We start from the raw sequence: 6,397 nt of genomic DNA on the forward strand, positions 1-6,397 counted from the left end.
TGGCCAGAGTTATGGACAGAGGGACTACCTGTCCATGGAGCCCTGTCACTGTTCTGAACTTGATCATGATATAAAAGGAGTTTGTATAAGAGATAGCAGCTCAGTCTTGACCCATGAACAAGCAAGGGAGCAGTGGAGAGGCTGGATCTCACTTTCGGATGGGCTCTGGCCACCATGTCACACAATGGTGGACACTAGGGGTCTCTCGGGGCCTGTTTCTGATGGATCAGGGTTACTCAGACCTGGTATCTGCCACCTGGCACTGCCTGTGCCTTCTGCTCAGGCTCTCATCTGGGATCTCCCCACCCCCTGGCCCCACACAGCCCCTGCCCTGCCCGCCACTGACATCCTGAGGATGAGGGACCAACTGAGGCCTGTGACAAATCAGAGAGCTGGGGTCTCATTTTGGTAGATGTTCCTTCCCTCTCTCAGATGATGAAAGGGGAAGGGAGAGGTCAGGGAAGATCTGTTCAGCTGTGGGGTCACAGAAGGCAGGATTGGTGGTGACCTCCACCATGGCCTGGGTCTCTCTCTGCCTCATCCTACTTGCTCACTGCACAGGAGACTGGATGCAGAGACAGGGGGAGGGGTCCTGTTTTCTCCTCTTGTCTCTGATCTCAGCATCATCCTACTGTTTCCCACCCTTCTAGGGTCCTGAGTTGGTGCTGACTCAGCCATCTTCAATGTCTGGGTCCCTGGGCCAGACAGTCACCATCTCCTGCACTGTAAGTGCATAGCAACATTGAGACTGGTTATTATGTGTTTTGGTACCAACATCACTCAGAAAAGCCCCCTAAAATCATCCTTTATGATAGCACTTGGCATTGGGGGGGTCCCAGATGGGTTCTCTGGCTCCAAGTCTGGCAATTCTGGCTCCCTGAGAATCACTGGGGTCCAGGGTGGAGGACAAGACTGATTATTATTGCTCAGCATGGAACAAGAATTTCATTGCTTACACAGTGCTCTAGGGGTTTGGGGAAGTGAGACAAAAATTTGATCTTTGCCCAGCAATTGGGGGCCTCCTGCAGCCTCCTCTCTTTGGCTGAGTCAGCTACATCCCTTGTTTGGTGTAAAATGTAGTCTAAGAACCATTTCAAGGAACAATGGTTGCAAAATTATCCATATTTCTTAATTTCAGACCCCCAGTCCTGTCCTTGGCAAGAACACATTTTAGGATATTCTCCTATTGAGGAGAAATTCCTGGGTGTCAGAGGCCAGCTGCCCTGGGCACAAAGTCTGTGATAGGTAAGGAAAGAATCAGGAACAAGGATTCTTGCTGTGTCTGACTGTTGATACAGTACTCTCTAGATAATGTGCATCCACACCACTTAGTGAATGCCTAGTGTGTGCTGCAAATGTCCTAGGGACATGTGTCCCAAGTGGACATAACTGGAAGGGTCCGCATGTTCCTGGAGTTGACTGAGAAGAGAGAGGACACAGAACCTAAACATGTTGTAAAGGAAAGTTGTGTCCCAGAATCTTGTGGAAGGGTGAGGTCTTTGGGGCTGCAGCTGGAGCATTGGAGAGGTTGATGAGGAACCCTAGAACCTGATGACCAGTAGTGACATCCTGGTTGTATACAGCTAATGAAAAGGCAGCAGGGGAGCATGAAGGTGTTACTGAGCAGGGGCTGTGGACGGTTCCACAGTCAGACTTGTGGCTCTGGATGATAGATGGAGGGTGGAGGAAGGTCAGGGTCCTCACGACTTGAAGAAATCAGGGATGGAGGATGGGAAAGGGAAGGAGACAAAAAACATTCAGGTTGCCTCTATGTGAGGCGCTGTGAAGTTACATCAACTTTCTCTGAAGTTACATCAGGTCCTTCAGATTTACTTGTCCTTACCCCCGAACAAAGGGCAGTGTTAGTCCAGCTCAGGTGGTGGGAGAAAAATCAAAAAGTTAGTTTTGAGACTTGCAGCCAGACAGTGTTGGAAGCTATAGAAAATCAGGTTCTCGTCTAGGTTATAATGAACGGAATTAGAATCAAGTATTTATCATGTGTTTTACTGAAACATTTTGTCCCTCTACAATCACTCGTTTGTACTACGTATAGCCAAATGGACAGTAATTGTTTGCAAAAGAAGTGTAGTTTCAAAAAGAACTTGGTGTGATGATTACTTACCTAACTGCAGCAAAATAGCATTTAGCCGTGTAGGCTCTTTAAAACCTGTCTTGCCGGAACTTTTATAAGAAACTTCCAGATTGAACATTACCAGCCCTTCCAGGCCAAAAGTCCAGCGAAACTTGTCCCAAAATCTTGCTGTCAGACTTAACATGCAGCATCTATAGTAGTGGGCAAATTCTCTGTTCTTGAGGTCCCAATATATCCCATGTTTCCTGCATCTGCCAGAAAATGTCCTTCTTGACTCACCGGGAAGAGAGGCTGGGATCTCTGCCAGCAGGGGGCACGCTGGTCCTTCTAAGAGGCTTCACTGGATCCATAAAGTCAATGTTAGTTCTGTAACGCTGTCTGGCCATATCTGAGTATATGCATGAGCATATCTCTTTCAAATATGCCTCTCTAATCAAAGTCTTGGTAATACGACCAACGGTTCTGATTTTATTCTGTTACATGAAAAATGGAATGTTATCAAACTGATGCTAATAAATATATTGCCATAAAAATATGAGAATGCTTACCAACAGTTTCTGAGTTCTTGGAGAATCAGGTAAGGAGAATAGATAAATGGTTTAATTTGTTTACAAAGGTATATTTCATCATGTCATGACATGTAAGTGAACTTAAGAGAAGTTTCCTTAAATCTGAAGGAATAAAATGTTTTTAAAACTCAGAAATGTTTTAAACAAAAGTCATGAAAATTATATTCATCCAGCTCGGTACATTCACTTTCAGGGTATTAAGTTTTGTTCCATTTGACTCCAGTTTTTCTAATAGTTCTTGAAATATATACCTTGGTTTTACTATCCTAAAGGTATCAAAACCCTATGTTTTGGGGGAGGGGCCAAGATGGCGGAGAGGAAGGGAGCTCTGTAGATTCTGTCCACCCCCTCTATCGAACTGAGAGGGACATCTCATCTGCAAGAGCGGAAGGAGAGAACACGGACTGCAGAAAGAAGGGAACTTCAAGGATACCTGAGTGAGTGAGTGCGAACTGGGGAGATCTGAAACCGGGCCAGCCTGGGATGTGAAGGGGAGGCCGGAGCCCCAGCTCAACGTGGGGCAAGCGCGCGGAGCCAGAGAGACAAAGGGAAGAGACAGAGAGTCTGATCACGCCCATAGTACTGTCACTGGGGAAGAGGCAAAAAACCCTTGGCCGCACTTGGAGAGGGAAACCCACTCCATAGATAACTGCTGGGTAGCCAGAATCCCGAACCAGGGTAATTCAAGGGAAGGAACAGCTTCCAGCCCTAAGCCATCTCGGCAGGGAATCAGCAGTGGCTGCAGTTGCGCCAGGGGTGCGCACTTCCCAGCGAGAAGTGGCGTGGCTGCGCTAGAGGCGCACACTGCAAACTTGGTTTTGGGAACAGGACCACGCACCGCATTCCCATGGCGCATCTCTCTCCCTGCACTGGCTGCGCGAATCCTGAATCCCGGGTGCCCACAGGAAAAGGTAAGGCCCACACCTGCGCGACCCCCTGACTGGGAGTCGGCGGTGGGTGGAGGCCTGGGTGCGCACCTAGGCTGCTGGAGCTCCCAGCTCATTTCCAGCAGTGCACAGCACCTTGAGCAACAGCTATCTGAAGCCAAGAGAGACTCAATTTTTTTTTCTTTCTTTCCCCCATGCAATCGCGATCCTGGCTGGGGATGGGGACTACGCAATTGAGTCTGTGAAGGTGCGCACTTCTACTCCTGCTGCTCATTTCGCCTCAGGCAGGGGCAGCTGAAATCCCAGCCTGAGCCAAGACAAACTGATTCCTCCCCCTAAGAAGCAAGCCACGAAATCAAATACATTTCATCTGTGATAGCACAAACGTGCACGGACTGGAATTTTGAACCGAGGCGGTCCTGGAAAATACAATTTGGCTCAACTGCAGCCCAAGGAGATTGAACTCATTAGAGTGGCCGACCATGCTTAGATTAGGGGAGCTTGGCTTGCTGCCATTCTAATCTCCATACACACCAAGGTGGAGCCTCTGAGAGCAGCCTCCAAGACCTACCACACCAAACCACGCCTATCCACGAGGAGGAGTTGCTGCTTCTTTTTTTATATATATAAAATTTTTTTTAATTTCCTCACCTTTTTCGTACTTATTTCTTTGTCATTATTACCTTTTGTCCTTTTTCTTTACTTAATTCTTTTAAATTTTTACTCCTTATTTTCCTTTCTCCTTTCTCCCTTACTTTTTCACCTTCTTGCAACCCAGATATATACTCCAATATCTCATACTTACCTCTCCCCTCAACTGGTCATACACTTTTAAACTGTCTTCTGTCCTTCTTTATCTCCGACCCCCTTTTATATTTTTTTAAATTTTTCTTTACTTCTTTCTCTTTTCTTTTTATTTTCTCTTCTTCTCTTCTGTTCGTGTCTTTCCTTCCCATTTTCTTTCTTTTCTTTCCCCCCTTTGATGTGTTTCATTGTTTGATTTGTCTGTGTGTATGTGTGCTTCTGTTCTCTCTGTTTTATCTGTCTGTTTTCCTTCTTAGGACTACACCAAGAAAAAAGCCAAAGTGTGCAAGAAGGCAAGTCCCAAATATTGCAGAGTGGGGAATTAAAATACTCACTGGCACAACAAGAGAAACCAAGAGACACCATTAAGAGAATATTTCCTGAAACGATAGGCCCTGGACAGTCAATAAGCCTCCTTTAACAGAGAAATATTAATAGGTGCACAGTGCACAATGAGCTTTCTAGAGGTGACAAGAGACAGAAAACTAGCAAAAATGACAAAACGAAGAAACTCTCCCCTGAAGAACTTCCAGGAAGAAGTCACAGCCACAGAACTGCTCAAGGCAGATCTAGACAACATATCAGATCAAGAATTTAAAAAACTTGTCATAAGATTAATCACTGGGGTTGAGAAAAGCATCAAAGAATCAACTGATGAGTTGATAAAGGCTATAGGTGAGGTGAATAATAAACTGGAGGCAGCCACCTCAAGGATTGACGAGGCAGAGAGAAGAATAGGTGAATTAGAAGATATAGTTCTAGCAAAAGAGGAAGCTGAAAAAAGAGAGAGAAATTAATCCAGGAGCAGGAAAGGAGAATTCGAGATCTGAGTGATACAATTAAACGGAACAACATCTGTCTCATAGGAATTCCTGAAGAGGAAGACAGAGAGAAAGGGCCTGAAGGGATGCTTGACCAAATTATAATTGAGAATTTCCCAAATCTGGGAAAAGAAATAGACATTCAAATTCAAGAGGCACAAAGAACCGCCTTAAGACGCAATTTGAATCGGCCTTCAGCACTACATATCATAGTGAAACTGGCAAAAAATAAAGATAAAGAGAGAATTCTGAAAGCAGCTAGGGAAAAAAGGGCCCTCACATACAAAGGGAAACCTATCAGAGTGGTTACAGACCTATCTAATGAAACTTGGCAGGCCAGGAAGGAATGGCAGGAAATCTTCAATGTGATGAGCAGAAAAAATTTACAGCCAAGAATCCTCTACCCAGCAAGCCTGTCTTTCAAAATAGAAGGCGAGATAAAGGTTTTCCCAAATAAACAAAAATTGATAGAATTCATGACCACCAAACCAGCCCTACAGGAAATCCTAAGAGTGACACTATGAGGGAAACATTGCAAAGAATACAAGGTGCCAGAGACACCACTATAAACATGAACTCTAGGGAGAACACAATGACTCTAAACCCACATTTTTTGATAATAACATTGAATGTAAATGGACCGAATGCACCAATCAAATGACACATGGTAGCAGAATGGATAAAAAAAGAAAACCCATCTATTTGCTGTCTACAGGAGACACATTTTCGACCGGAAGACATTTTCAGGTTGAAAGTAGAGGGATGGAGAAATATCTATCATGCAACTGGAAGCAAAAAGAAAGCTGGAGTAGCCATACTAATATCAGACAATCTGGACTTTAAAGTAAAGGCAGTAGCAAGATATGAAGAAGGACATTATATAATAATTACAGGATCTCTCCATCAGGAAGAGCTAACAATTATAAATATCTATGTGCCTAACTCGGGAGCACCCAAATACATAAAACAATTAATCACAGAAAGAAAGAATTTTATTGAGAAAAAGGTGCTAGTTGCAGGGGACTTTAATACTCCACTGACAGCAATGGATAGATCAGCCAGACAGAAAATCACCAAGGAAACAATGGACCTGAACGACACATTGGAACAGATGGAACTGATAGATATATTTAGAACTCTGCATCCTAAAGATAGGAAATTCACCTTCTTTTCGAGTGCACATGGCACATTCTCCAAGATAGACCACATACTGGGACATGAAGC

The 6,397-nt window shown here is 44.6% G+C and overlaps 1 pseudogene and 1 gene segment (V, D, J or C); both read left to right on the forward strand.

The window, feature by feature from the left end:
* Positions 1 to 6,397, forward strand: part of LOC115277666 — an 869,742-nt gene that overhangs the window by 110,300 nt on the left and 753,045 nt on the right.
* The window catches only part of LOC115278304, a 12,300-nt pseudogene that overhangs the window by 3,385 nt on the left and 2,518 nt on the right, over positions 1 to 6,397 (forward strand).

Source organism: Suricata suricatta, chromosome 14 (assembly GCF_006229205.1).
Source record: "Suricata suricatta isolate VVHF042 chromosome 14, meerkat_22Aug2017_6uvM2_HiC, whole genome shotgun sequence".
Taxonomy (NCBI): domain Eukaryota; kingdom Metazoa; phylum Chordata; class Mammalia; order Carnivora; family Herpestidae; genus Suricata; species Suricata suricatta.